Genomic DNA, 15,037 nt, shown 5'->3' on the forward strand with positions numbered 1-15,037 from the left:
CCTGTTTTCTTTTTGCGCTCCCCGTGTGTCACGGCACAATTATTCTGGGAGATGTTCTCCAAATGGATATGGTCTCCAATTTTCTTTCCCTAATAACAGTGTGGGAAATAGGGGTGAGGGAGGCAGAGAGAGGAAGAAACCCCAAACCTCAGAAAAGGATGAAAACATTTCTAAACTCTATTTCAACAATGAGAAAATCAACTTCACCAAGTCACAGCACATGGCCCTCTGCTCATCCAATCTGGTCCCCTACTCTGGGCAGGCTATGGAGAAAAGAGATGCTTTGGGAAAATCACAGGTGTCCGCTCTGTTTTCATGGCATCGAGGATATTTGGAAATCTGCTTCCCAGAGAGTCTAAAATTCCCAACATGGCTTCAGTGGCAAGAGGGTCAAGTGGCTGGTGGTGGGCTCCTGGAAAGCTGTCCACCAACAATTATTTTTCAGCTCCTAAGAACACTGGCCGTGGCTCAAAACAGAACAAAGAAAAGAATTTCTTTCCCAACTCTTTTCTCTCCTCCACCTGACAAATGCCTCAGCCCCAGTCCCCAAGCGCATTCTTTTTCATGGCCATGTAAGAAGCGTAGAGATTGACTGTGCATGTTATAAAGGTCTTAGAGCTGCCTTGCTTTAGGATTTGGGATGAAAAGCTGAGGATATGTCTGTGTGTACATGAGGATATGAGCCTCAGTGTATCCATACTTTTATACATGTGCATAGGTGTCTACAAGAGTGCCTGTCACGTGTGAGTGTGGATTTAGGCCAATAAATGTATCCAGAACATGCGAATTTGGTACAAATGCCCCTGTGAGCCCATGAGTGTGTGCATTTGCTGGTGGCATGTGAGTGAAGCAATTGTGCATGTGTGTGCATGTGAGTACCTGCAAGTATGTGCACATCCCATACATATTTCCCCGACATGCCTGTAGGTCTGTGTTCCAGGTGGGAGTGCCTGTGGGTATGTGCTAGTGCACGCCAGCCTGTGAGAAAGTGTGCCTGTGTGTGTGCACATGTCCTTCACACAAAAAGGGCCCCTCGTCCCCCCATCTCCTCTTCCCTTCCCACAAACTCACAGCAGACTTTGCCTGCCTTCTTGGGGATCTGCCAGCTGATGGCAGGGGTCCCTCTCCTGGGAAACAACAGTCCTCGCCCGCTCATTTGTGTCCCATAAGGGCTCCAGGCTCCAGGCTCCCGCCCTTAAATGGCAGCCCAGGCTCACAACGGATGACTTTCTTAATTGCCCACGATGCTTGCGGGTGCAGCACAAACACAACAGTAGCTATTAGGCTGGGCGCGCTGGAGCAGGGCTGCGTTTTGCGCCTGTGTGAATTTAGTGTTCCTGGGAGTTGAGAGGCCAGAGCGGGTTACAGCCACCGAAAGGCTGTTATTATGGCCTGGCACAAGCCTACCGTCAACTTCTGGAGACCCTGAGGCACTTTCACCACACTCCAGTATTGCAACACCCCTAGAATTTCCAAACCAGGGCACCCCCTCGGCAGCATCTTCCCTGCCCCGTGCATGCGCTTTCTGTTTCTCTTTCTCTCACTCGCCCCCTCCACAGCCTTTCTCTCTCTCTTTCCTGCTCTCTTTGTCTCCATTCTCTCTCCTCCCTTCCTCCCTTCCTCTCCCCTCCCTCTGCCTCTCCTCCGGTTCTCAGCTCACGGCAGCAGTCTCAAAGTTGGACAAAGACCAGAGCATCAGCCCGCTCCCCACCCCCACCATCAGCTGCATCTTCTCTCTCTCCTGCCTGCCCCACCCGACCCTCAGTCTCTCCCTGTGGTCCCCATCCAGCCCATTCCTTCAGAGTTCTGGGTCCCAAAGGGGAGATCTGCTATTTACACTTATCTCCAAGGCTGTGGGAAGGTTGGGGTGGCCTGGCAAAGGTCTTTCTTGTTCCTGTATTTCCCTCTGCTCACCCTAGTCTAGGCACACGTGACAGGCAGTGCTCAGACTCCAATCTCCTGCCTTTGTGACTTTAGCTCACACAGGGGAAAGAGACAGAGAAGAAATGCAGAGAGACCTAGAGGGCGGGCTATAGGGCCTAAACTTGGGGCTTCCAGGCCCATCACTTAAAGCTCAGAACTTTCTCCCTAGGCACAGATGGAAGGACAATAGGTTTGAATATTCCAGTTGTGGCATTTGAAAGAATTAAGAACAACAATAGCAGACTGCCTGATTTCCTCCTGAGAAGTGGGAGAAGTGAGTCAGGGAGAGCAGAGCAGCAATATTTTATTAATATAAATGGCTCAAACTATACTCCTTCACACTGCTCATCAGAACTGTTACTGTTCAGCCACTAAGGCATGTCTGACTCTTTGCGACCCCATGGACTGCAGCATGCTAGGCTTTCCTGTCCTTCACCATCTCCTGGAGTTCGCTCAAATTCATGTCCATTGAGTCAGTGATGCCATCCAACCATCTCATCTTCTGTCACCCCCTTCTCTTCCTGCCTTCAATCTTTCCCAGCACCAGGGTCTTTTCCAGTGAGTCTATTCTTCACATTAGGTGACCAAAGTATTGGAGTTTCAGCTTCAGCATCAGTCCTTCCAATGAATATTCAGGACTGATTTCCTTTAGGATTGACAGGTTTGATCTCCTTGCAGTCCAAATTGCTCTCAAGAGTCTTCTCCAACACCACAGTTCCAAAGCATCAGTTCTTCAGTGCTCAGCTTTCTTTATGGTCCAACTCTCACATCCACACATGACTACTAGAAAACCATAGCTTTGACTATATGGACCTTTGTTGGCAAAATTATGTCTCTGCTCTTTAATACGCTGTCTACTAGTAAGTGTCTAGACACTTACTCCTTGGAATAAGTGTCTTTAAATTTCGTGGTTTCAGTCACAATCCACAGAGATTTTGAAGCCCAAGAAAATAAAATCTGTCACTGTTTCCACTTTTTCCCATCTATTTGCCATGAAGTGAACGGACTGGATGAATGTTTATGAATGAATGACGAGTGAGTGAGTGACTGAATGAACGAATGAGAGACTATGAGGTTCCCCTCCCTAGAGACTCCTGAAACCACAGGGTTACTAAATCTGGGTGATGTCTCCTCAAAGTAAGGAAACGTGTGAAGTGACATCAGCTAGGATTTCCAACAAGGGGAAACAGCAGTCCTTAGGTAAATCCCCACCCATCATTGCACCCAAGTTTCTTCATCTCTATAATGAGTCTCCACAAGTGATCTTAATTCATCTTCCCAACTTGGAAATGATCAAGATGAAGGAGTTTCAGTCTCTTTCATGGTTTTGATCCCATGAGCACAGCATCCCCTCTGGTCCTCGTCATAGCTAGGACCACTGGAGGCTCCCAGGTGGCTGCACAGCCTCCTTGGCACAGCTGGAAGAGTATAGGACTGGTGACGCAGATGTCCAACCCTACTGCCCTTCCCGTTTTTCCCACCTTGCCAGGTGTGAGGGGCACTATTTGGCTAATTTTGAGGCCCTCTGAAAGTTTGGGTCCCTTACTGCTAGTTGAGACAAACTCCGAGGCCTACATCTCACTCCCTCATTCCTCAGAGGGATCAAGCTAAATTCTCTCCAACATATCTTTGCCTGACATTTTATCCTTGCCTGACTCCTTCCTCTCCTCTGTTCTGCATGCACCCTTCCCTCTCTTTTGCCAGGAGCCCTTTGTTAATAAATCACTTGTGAACTAATACTCATCTCAGGAACTGCTTCTGGAAAACTGATGTGAGACAACTACTACCCAAATGATAACGCCTACAGTTAGGGGATATAAATAGAAGGGGTTATTGAAACCTCCCCTCCATCTAAAGAGAGTAGCCACCCTCCATCTGTTTGTTTCCAGCAGGAATGGCAATCATCCTGCAAGATACCCTGATTATTTTAAAGGAATCCATAGTTTTGCAGAAGGTCTCGTGGTTTTTAAGTGTAAGAAACATGTGAGATCAGTTTTTAAACACTGTGCACAAATAAAATACATCCATAGGCTTCATTCAACACTCTGACCACATCTAATCCATTGGGTCAAAGACTCCAATGAAGAAATTATTGAGCTGACTTCTACACCCCCTTTCAAAAAAGCAGGAAAATGTTTCCCATAATGAATGTGGAACTGACACAGATGCTAGAATTGAAGCAGTTATTATAGCTGTATTCTATGTTTTAAAAGTTCAGTGGAGACATGCAAGGTATTTTAAAAGACTCAAATCAAACTTCTAAAGGTGAAAACTAAAATGCCTGAGGTGAAAAATACACTAGTGAGTATATATGGGAAGTCAACTAGTAAACGTGACAACATAGCCATAAGAGCTATCCAAAAGGACACACAGAGGGAAAAGAGAGTTTTAGAAAAATGGCCAGAGCACTAGTGAGTTACGGGGCACATTCCAACAGCCTGATACACGTACAGTTGGAGTCACAGAATCTGGGGGTAAGGGGAGAGGACAGAAAAAAAATCGAAAAAATACTGGCTGAAGTTTTTCCAAATTTAGTGAAAACTACAAAATCAGGAAACCCCAAAAATGTAAAGCAAAAGAAAGGTGAAGAGAATCACACCACAGAATTAAATTGCTCAAAACCAGTGATAACGAGGTCATCTTAAAAGCAGTAAAAGGGAAAAAAAGACATATTATAAACAAAGGAACAAAGGTCAAGATGTGAGCAGATGTCTCATTCAAAATAAATCACATGAGAAGGCAGTAGAATAATATCTTCAAAGTATTGAAAGGGAAAACTAGAATTCTATACTTAGTGAAAATCTTCCTTCAAAAAGTGGATGAAATAAAGATGTTTTCAAGCACAAAAAGTTGGAAGAATCCATTACTATCAGACTTATATAGGAAGAAATGTTAAAGAAAATCTATCAGGCAGAAGGTAAATAAAACCAGATTGAAAATGAATCTCCCAAAGGCATGGGGAGCATCAGGAACAGTACATCATGTCAGATAAAAAAGATTAACTCAAAATGAATTACAGACCTACAGAAAACAAATCTGTAGGACCACAGATAGAGAAAATGTAGAAGAAAAATTTTATGATTTCTTAAACACAATACCAAAAATACAAGCAATAAAAGCACAAATTGATAAACCAGGCTTCATCAAAATTAACAACACCCTGCAAAATCAGGTTGAAAAGATAAGCCACATGCTGAGAGGAAATATTTGTAATTATTTACTGTCTAACTATTTCAATACAGATTCATATCAAGAACTCTCAAGACAAAATAATAAGAAAATTAACAACCCAACAAAATGGACAAAAGGTTTGAACAGACACCTCCCCCTGGAGAAGATACATGGATGACTAAGAAGCAAACAAAGAGAAGAAAAGAAGGTCAGTATCATTAGTCACTGGTGCGCAAATTAAAGTGCAAATTAAAACCACAATGACATGCCATCTGTTATTAATATATGGGAAATGTGGTCTGCTATTGAAGGGAAGGAGTCCATTAGATTCAGGAGCTCTAATGTCCTAGCCAGAGAAGGCAATGGCACCCCACTCCAGTACTCTTGCCTGGAAAATCCCATGGATGGAGGAGTCTGGAAGGCTGCAGTCCATGGGGTCTCTAAGAGTCGGACACGACTGAGTGACATCACTTTCACTTTTCACTTTCCTGCATTGGAGAAGGAAATGGCAACCCACTCCAGTGTTCTTGCCTGGAGAATCCCAGGGACAGGGGAGCCTGGTGGGCTGCCATCTATGGGGTCGCAGAGTCGGACACGACTGAAGCGACTTAGCAGCAGCAGCAGCAGCAGCAATGTTCTAGCAGCCTATGTAAGAAAATCAAAATCTAAGCCTGGAAATGCCTCAAGGTTACAAAATCCAAACACTAAAGAACAAGCAATCAGAACCAGCCCATTAGCCTTTAAACAATAGCCAATCAATATTTTCTTGCTTTGGCTTCTGTGAAAATCTCTCTTGAACTTCTGTTGTTGGAGCACTCTTAAGCACTTCCCATTTGATTCTGCCCAAATTTATTTTTGCTCAGATGGACTGTTAAAATTTTAATATGTCTCAGTATATATTTCAACACAATGAACAACTATTCAATGGCTAAAATTAAAAAGATTGACCATATCAAGTGTTGATGAGGGTGTGGAAAAACCAGAATTCCCCTAAACTGCTAGTGGGATTGTAAAACAGGACAAGCACTTTGGAAAGCAGTTAGGCAGTTTCTTTAAAAATTCAATATTATCTACCCAATGATCCAGCCATTTCACTCTTGGGTATTTACCCAAGAGAAATAAAAGCACGTGTCCATACAAAGACTTGTACATGGATTTTAATATCAGCTTTATTTGTAATAACCAAAAACTTGAAACAATCCTTCAACAGGTGAATGGATAAGCAAACTCTGGCGTATCCATATGATGCCATACTACTAGAAATTATCAGAAATGAATTATTGCTATGCACTATACCATGGATGAATCCCAAGATAGTATACAGAATGAAAGAAGCCAGACAGGAGTATATATGATTGATTATTCCATTTATATAATGTTCTAGGAAATTCAAACTAACCCATGGAGATATAAAGTGGATCAGTGACTGCAGGGGAAGAGGAGCAACAGAGAAGAATTGCAAAGGACCACTAAGAAACTTCGGGGAATTGCGGACATGTTTGTAACTTGATTATGGTAGTGGTTTCACAAGTATATGCGTGTGTCAAAAGTTGCCAAACTGTACACTTTAAATACAGGCAGTTACTGTATGCAATTATACATCAATAAAGCTATTTTAAAAAAACAGTGTCTGAAAAACAAAAACCATTTCTGGCAGATGGTGGGCATTCAGTAAATATGTGTTGAATTAAAAACAAAAAGAAAAGCATGGTTACAAAGAGTGAACGGTTCCTCACCTGGATATCCTTGAAGGAAAGAGGTTGGCCGGGGTGGGGTGGGGGGATACCACTGCCCATAACCCAGCCCCACGATGGTACCAGGGTTCATTCATCCCTCTGCACAGGTTTTCACAGCAATCCAGCTGATGGTAATTTATTCCAAGTTTATTTAATTAATATTCATGAAGAAATGAGAAGGTACCTGAATTTCCACCAAGGACCAGAGCTATGTCAACTCTTTATTGTGTATGGTCCACAAAAAAGTCTGCCTTCTATCAAGGCATAATACCTTACCTAGGCTAAAGAAAAATAAGTAGTCATCCTTTACAACAGAAGCATAAATATACTATAGGCCAAATATGATACACAAGTGGGCCATTTGTTCGTAATGGCTCTGCACCAAGATCTCACTGGTGTTTACCAATAACCTGATAGTAAGCATTCAATATATTTCTGTGAAGCCCTTTCCTCCAGGTAGAAACCCTCAGATGACCACTTTGGGGTCTCATTCACAACCCTGTAGCCAATGGCAATTTCATTTCTGTTTACTTATATTAAAAGCATTTCCCTCTTCCAACTTCGCTATGCCACCCAAGGATGACAAGAAGAAGAAAGATGCCAGAATGTCAGCCAAGAAAGGCAAGGATCCAGTGAACAAATCTGGGGGTGAGGCCAAAAAGAAGAAGTGGTCCCAGAGGCAGAGTTCAGGACACGCTTAATAACCTAGTCTAGTTTGACAAAGCGACATACGACAAACTCTGTAAAGAAGCTGTAACTCCAGCTGTCGTCTCTGAGAGACAAGATTCGTGGCTCCCTGGCCAGGGCAACCCTTCAGAACCCTTAGCATGCATATACTTAGTCAAGGACTTATTAAACTGGCTTCAGAGCACAGAGCTCAAGTGATTTACACCAGAAACACCAAGGGCGGAAATGCCTCAGCTGCTGGTGAAGATGCATAAACAGGTCCCACCAACTGTACATTTTGAAAATTAAAACTTTATTAAATTTAAAAAAAAAAAAAAAAGCATTCCCACTCGCCAACACACGCTTATCTCACAAGGATTTTCCCAGCGCCCCTGCGGAAGTAGGTAGAATACACACATCATTGAGATGAGAAAATGCAGACAAACAGATGAAGCGATGTGCCTGGTAGGACACAGCCAGGCCTCACTTGGAGCCTGGGTCACACGGCTGCCCACATGGCCTGCCAGCAAAGTGGGGGGAGGAAGCACCATCTCCAGCGTGGGCCTCACAGAAGCCATGACCCTCACCGGCTCTCAGGTTAGAGGGGCTGTCCTGTGAGGTCATCCCCAATGTCCCAAGGCCTACGAGCCACAGAGACTAAACCCCTGCCTTTGCTCGCTCATCAGCTGATAAAGAAGAAGAATCTGATTACAGATGGGGCCAGAAGATTCCGTGGGTCTGGAAGCCAAAGTGGATGCCTTTTGTCCAACTCAGCTCTTGTCTGCAGAGCCAACAGGCAGTTTAAATAGATCTCAGATGACAACTGTGCTGGGAGCCCAAGGTCAGGGAAAAACGCGGCCACAAGACCTGCCACTTGGGACTGGGGTCTCAGAGATGGGAGGTTTCTCCAAGGAGAAAAGATGGAGGAGGAGGGCTGGTCTCACAGCACAAGCTCTGGACGCCTCGTTCCAGCCTGGCATTTCAGCTCCAGAATTCAAGAAATAACTCAGGAAGCTGGTGGAGGGCGGTGACCAAGATTACCAGCCATGATGTCAGACAAACCTGCTTTTAGACCCTACTCTTCGTCTTCTTAGCTGTGCAACCTCAGGCAAGTCACTCTACCTCTCTGAGCTTCCATTCCTCATTTAAAGAATGCGGAGGGTGGAAATACCTACCTCACTGTCTCACTATGAGGATTCAATGGATTAATGCATGAGAGAGCTTAGTAAACTGCAGGGTCTGTAGTAAGAGCCCCCTAAATATTACTTGTAATTATTGTACTGATTGGAGACAGAAGTAAAGGAAAGGGAGAGCCTGGCCTTTTGCTGGACCAGACTCCATGGAAGGCGGGGGGGGGGAGGGGGGTGGATAGAATGAGGACCCAGGAGACACGAGGTAGAGGGATCCAGAACAGAGCACGTGTATGCTAACAGTGCCTGTGGAAGGCCACCAGACCCTTCTTCTGCTGTCTAATTATTATTCTCTTTGACAGATGATGAAACTGAACTCAGCTGGTTTCATGGCAGGCCCCCCAGCAGCTCCAGTTTCACCACAGGGCCCTCTGGTCTCTCCTCCACTCTTTATCGAGACTGGATCCCTTCCCATCTGGAGAGCCACTGGGGACAGGAAGTGTCTTTCAACAAAACCTCTTCCAGCCCAGCTCAGAAAACAGCTGACCTGCTCCTGCTTCCATGCCACAGCACCCGCAAACTTGCACTGGTGCTGCACAGTGAGACCTGCATGAATGACCCCCTGTCGGGAGAGCCCCACAAACCCAGCAGCCCACCACCCTGTGCTAGAACAGTGCACAGACATTCCAGCCTTGATTCGACCTCTGTGTGTTGCAAGCCAGCCTCAGGCAGCTCAGTGCTAAATAGACTCTTGTGGTGAGAGTGTAGAAAGGTACATAGAGATAAATCACTCTGGCCCTACTCACCAGGAGAACAAATGCCACCCAAGTCACAGGACTGGCTGCGACAAGTTTGTCTTAGAGGCAGTGGCACAGATAAAAGGCTTCGGGAGTTCCAAGAAAAGGGAGTGGAGCCTTCCAGCTGGAGGGCAGGAAGCAGGCATTTGACCCAGGTGGCATTTCTGTGCCCCAGGCAGCCAAATCTATGGGGATTTAGCTCCTGACTTTCCTGGAGGAGACACGGGAACAGGTGATGGAGGCGGCTAAGAGCATTTCTCTAAAGACCTTGAAGGGGATCCAGAGCCCAAAATGTGGGCAGACTTCCCCAAACCTTGCTCCATCCTCAGACTCTGAGACTCCCCATGCCCCCTCCCACACCCCTAAGAGCTCCCAAGAGAACCTGGCTGGATTTGTACACAGAAAGAGTCTCATTCAGGACTTGCAGTGACTATGAAGCCAGAATGACCAGGAGAGAGATCTGAGATCTCTCATGCCCTCAGCTCACCATAAGTGTCTGGGCTCGGGGCTCCGCCTCTCATTCCTCAGTCATTCCACAAGCATGAATGACAGCCTTCTACTCCCCAGCCCTGGGAATCATTTATTAGGTGCAAAGAGATAGGGTACAGAGGACAGAATGGGAAACTCAGACTTTGCATCTCCCTAGAACCTCTCCCAAACAACTCCAGGCTTCTCACATCCTCTAATTCATTTATGCATTCTTCAATAAACAAATATTTCTTGAGCCCTAGCTCTCCACCAGGCCGACAGTCTCCTCCTTTTTCCAAAGTTGACTATTATTGCTTCTCAAATTGAGGTGGACTAACCCTCTGCCACAGAAACATGAAATTGTTGTAAAATGAAGACTTCCCAGGAACCCTCTCATCCCAAGCCACACTGTGTCAGAACCTCACCAGTAAATCTGGGACCACAGACAGAGGCAGCTGTCCACCCACATCCTGCTCCTGGGTGTGTGATCTGTGCAAGCACGTGGGGCGTCAAGCTCAGACAGGTTTCCCAGAGGGTTTGGTGACCTGCTGTCACCATCTTGTAATTTTTTTTTTAATTGAAGAATAGTTGCTGATGTAGTTGCTGTTTAGTCACTAAGTCATGTCTGACTTTTTTGCAGCCCCATGGACTGTAGCCTGCCAGGCTCCTCTGTCCATGGAATTTCTCAGGCAAGAAGACTGGAGTGGGGTGCCATTTCCTCCTCCAGGGGATCTTCTTGACCCAAGAATTGGCAGGCAGATTCTCTACCACTGAGCCACTAGGGAAGCCCATAGCTGCTGTACATCATTATATAGGTTACAGGTATACAATACAATGATTCACAATTTTAAAGGTTATACTCCATGTATAGTTATTATTTTTAAATTTCCTACATTCCCTGTGTTGTACAATATATCCTGGTAGCTTATTTTATCTGTTTGTACCTCTTAATCCCCCACCTCATGTTGCCCCTTCCCCCTTCCCTCTCCTCACTGGTAACCACTAGTTTGTTTTCAGTATCTGTGATTCTGCTTCTTTTTTTGTTATATTCACTAGTTTGATGTATTTTTAGATTCCATGTATAAGTGATGTGATACAGTATTTGTCTTTCTCTCTCTGATTTATAATGTCTTCCAAGTCCATCCATGTTGCTGCAAATGACAGAAGTCTGTTCTTTTTATGGCTGAATAGTATTCCATTGTCTATATTAATACATATACAAAACCTTGTTTGTTTATTTATCTGTTGATGGACACTTAGTTCAGTTCAGTCGCTCAGTCGTGTCCGACTCTTTGCGACCCCATGAATCGCAGCACACCAGGCCTCTCTGTCCATCACCAACTCCCGGAGTTCACTCAGATTCACGTCCATTGAGTCCGTGATGCCATCAGCCATCTCATCCTCGGTCGTCCCCTTCTCCTCCTGCCCCCAATCCCTCCCAGCATCAGAGTCTTTTCCAATGAGTCAACTCTTCTCATGAGGTGGCCAAAGTACTGGAGTTTCAGCTTTAGCATCATTCCTTCCAAAGAAATCCCAGGGCTAATCTCCTTCAGAATGGACTAGTTGGATCTCCCTGAAATCCAAGGGACTCTCAAGAGTCTTCTCCAACACCACAGTTCAAAATAATCAATTCTTCAGTGCTCAGCTTTCTTCACAGTCCAACTCTCACATCCATACATGACCACAGGAAAAACCATAGCCTTGACACAACGGACCTTAGTCGGCAAAGCAATGTCTCTGCTTTTGAATAGGCTGTCTAAGTTGGTCATAACTTTCCTTCCAAGGAATAAGCGTCTTTTAATTTCATGGCTGCAGTCACCATCTGCAGTGATTTTGGAGCCCAAAAAATAAAGTCTGACACTGTTTCCACTGTTTCCCCATCTATTTCCCATGAAGTGATGGGACCGGCTGCCATGATCTTTGTTTTCTGAATGTTGAGCTTAAAGCCAACTTTTTCACTCTCCTCTTTCACTTTCATCAAGAGGCTTTTTAGTTCCTCTTCACTTTCTGCCATAAGGGTGGTGTCATCTGCATATCTGTGGTGACTGATATTTCTCCCGGCAATCTTAATTCCAGCTTGTATTTCTTCCAGTCCAGCGTTTCTCATGATGTACTCTGCATAGAAGTTAAATAAGCAGGGTGACAATAGACAGCCTTGACATACTCCTTTTCCTATTTGGAACAAGTCTGTTGTTCCATGTCCAGTTCTAACTGTTGCTTCCTGGCCTGCATACATATTTCTCAAGAGGCAGGTTAGATTGTCTGGTATTCCCATCTCTTTCAGAATTTTCCACAGTTTATTGTGATCCACATAGTCAAAGGCTTTGGCACAGTCAATAAAGCAGAAATAGATGTTTTTCTGGAACTCTCTTGCTTTTTCCATGATCCAGCGGATGTTGGTAATTTGATCTCTGGTTCCTCTGACTTTTCTAAAATCAGCTTGAACATCAGGAAGTTCACGGTTCACGTATTGCTGAAACCTGGCTTGGAGAATTTTGAGCATTACTTTACTACCATGTGAGATGAGTGCAATTGTGTGGTAGTTTGAGCATTCTTTGGCATTGCCTTTCTTTGGGATTGGAACGAAAACTGACCTTTTCCAGTCCTGTGGCCACTGCTGAGTTTTCCAAATGTGCTGGCATATTGAGTGCAGCACTTTCACAGCATCATCTTTCAGGATTTGAAATTGCTCAAGTGGAATGCCGTCACCTCCACTAGCTTTGTTTGCAGTGATGCTTTCTAAGGCCCACTTGACTTCACATTCCAGGATGTCTGGATATAGATGAGTGATCACACCATCGTGATTATCTGGGTCGTGAAGATCTTTTTTGTACAGTTCTTCTGTGTATTCTTACCATCTCTTATGTTCTGCTTCTGTTAGGTCCATACCATTTCTGTCCTTTATCGAGCCCATCTTTGCATGAAATGTTCCCTCACTATCTCTAATTTTCTTGAAGAGATCTCTAGTCTTTCCCATTCTGTTCTTTTCCTCTATTTCTTTACATTGATCACTGAAGAAGACTTTCTTATCTCTTCTTGATATTTTTTGGAACTCTGCATTCAGATGCTTATATCTTTCCTTTTCTCCTTTGCTTTTCACCTCTCTTCTTTTCACAGCTATTTGTAAGGCCTCCCCAGACAGCCATTTTGCTTTTTTGCATTTCTTTTCCATGGGGATGGTCTTGATCCCTGTCTCCTGTACAATGTCACGAACCTCATTCCATAGTTCATCAGGCACTCTATCTATCAGATCTAGGCCCTTAAATCTATTTCTCACTTCCACTGTATAATCATAAGGGATTTGATTGAGGTCATACCTGAATGGTATAGCGGTTTTCCCTAATTTCTTCAGTTTAAGTCTGAATTTGGCAATAAGGAGTTCATGATCTGAGCCACAGTCAGCTCCTGGTCTTGTTTCTGTTGACCGTATAGAGCTTTTCCATCTTTGGCTGCAAAGAATATAATCAATCTGATTTCGGTGTTGACCATCTGGTGATGTCCATGTGTAGAGTCTTCTCTTGTGTTGTTGGAAGAGGGTGTTTGCTATGACCAGTGCATTTTCTTGGCAAAACTCTCTTAGTCTTTGCCCTGCTTCATTCCGCATTCCAAGGCCAAATTTGCCTGTTATTTCAGGTGTTTCTTGACTTCCTACTTTTGCATTCCAGTCTCCTATAATGAAAAGGACATCTTTTTGGGGGTGTTAGTTCTACAAGATCTTGTAGGTCTTCGTAGAACCGTTCAACTACAGCTTCTTCAGCGTTACTGGTTGGGGCATAGACTTGGATAACTGTGATATTGAATGGTTTGCCTTGGAGATGAACAGAGATCATTCTGTTGTTTTTGAGATTGCATCCAAGTACTGTATTTTGGACTCTTTTGTTGACCATGATGGCTACTCCATTTCTTCTGAGGGATTCCTTCCCACAGAAGTAGATATAATGGTCCTCTGAGTTAAATTCACCCATTCCAGTCCATTTTAGTTCACTGATTCCTAGAATGTTGACGTTCACCCTTGCCATCTCTTGTTTGACCACTTCCAATTTGCCTTGATTCATGGACCTGACATTCCAGGTTCCTATGCAATATTGCTCTTTACAGCATCGGACCTTGCTTCTTTCACCAGTTACATCCACAGCTGGGTATTGTTTTTGCTTTGGCTCCATCCCTTCATTCTTTCTGGAGTTATTTCTCCACTGATCTCCAGTAGCATATTGGGCACCTACTGACCTGGGGAGTTCCTCTTTCAGTATCCTATCATTTTGCCTTTTCATACTGTTCATGGGGTTCTCAAGGCAAGAATACTGAAGTGGTCTGCCATTCCCTTCTCCAGTGGACCACATTCTGTCAGACCTCTCCACCATGACGCGCCCATCTTGGGTTGCCCCACGGGCAGGGCTTAGTTTCACTGAGTTAGACAAGGCTGTGGTCCTAGTGTGATTAGATTGACTAGTTTTCTGTGAGTACGGTTTCAGTGTGTCTGCCCTCTGATGCCCTCTTGCAACACCTACCATCTTACTTGGATCTCCCTTACCCTGGGCGTGGGGTATCTCTTCACGGCTGCTCCAGCAAAGCACAGCCACTGCTCCTTACCTTGGATGAGGGGTATCTCCTCACCGCCACCCTTCCTGACCTTCAATGTGGGATGGCTCCTCTAGGCCCTCCTGCGCCCTCGCTGCCACCCCTCCTTGGATGTGGGGTTGCTCCTCCTGGCCGCTGCCCCTGGCTGTCCACTGGGTGGACGAGGATGGACACTTAGGGTGCCTCTATATGTTGGCAACTGTAAAAAATGCAGCTATGAACATTGGGCTGCACGTATCTTTTCAAATTAGTGTTTTTGTTTCTTTCAGATATACACACACACACACACACGAGTTGAATTGCTAAGTCATATAGTAGTTCTATTTTCAGTTTTTTGAGAAACCATACTGTTCTCCACAGTGGCTGTACCAATTTAAATTCCCACCAACAGTGTACAAGGGTTCCCTTTTCTCCGCATCCTCACCAACATTTGCTATTTGTACTCTTTTTGATGATGGCCATTCTGACAGGTGTGGGGTGATATCTCACTGTGGTTTTGATTTGTATTCCCTGATGATCAGCAGTGTTGAGCATATTTTCATGTGCCTGTTGGCCATCTGCATTTCCT

General features: G+C 44.7%; 1 pseudogene; it reads left to right on the top strand.

Moving 5' to 3' along the window:
- The first annotated feature begins 7,396 nt into the window (after positions 1-7,396).
- Positions 7,397-7,771, top strand: LOC138075235 (small ribosomal subunit protein eS25 pseudogene; annotated as a pseudogene).
- Positions 7,772-15,037: the final 7,266 nt, after the last annotated feature.

The sequence above is a fragment of the Capricornis sumatraensis genome, chromosome 3, assembly GCF_032405125.1.
Source record: "Capricornis sumatraensis isolate serow.1 chromosome 3, serow.2, whole genome shotgun sequence".
NCBI classification, from domain to species: Eukaryota; Metazoa; Chordata; class Mammalia; order Artiodactyla; family Bovidae; genus Capricornis; species Capricornis sumatraensis.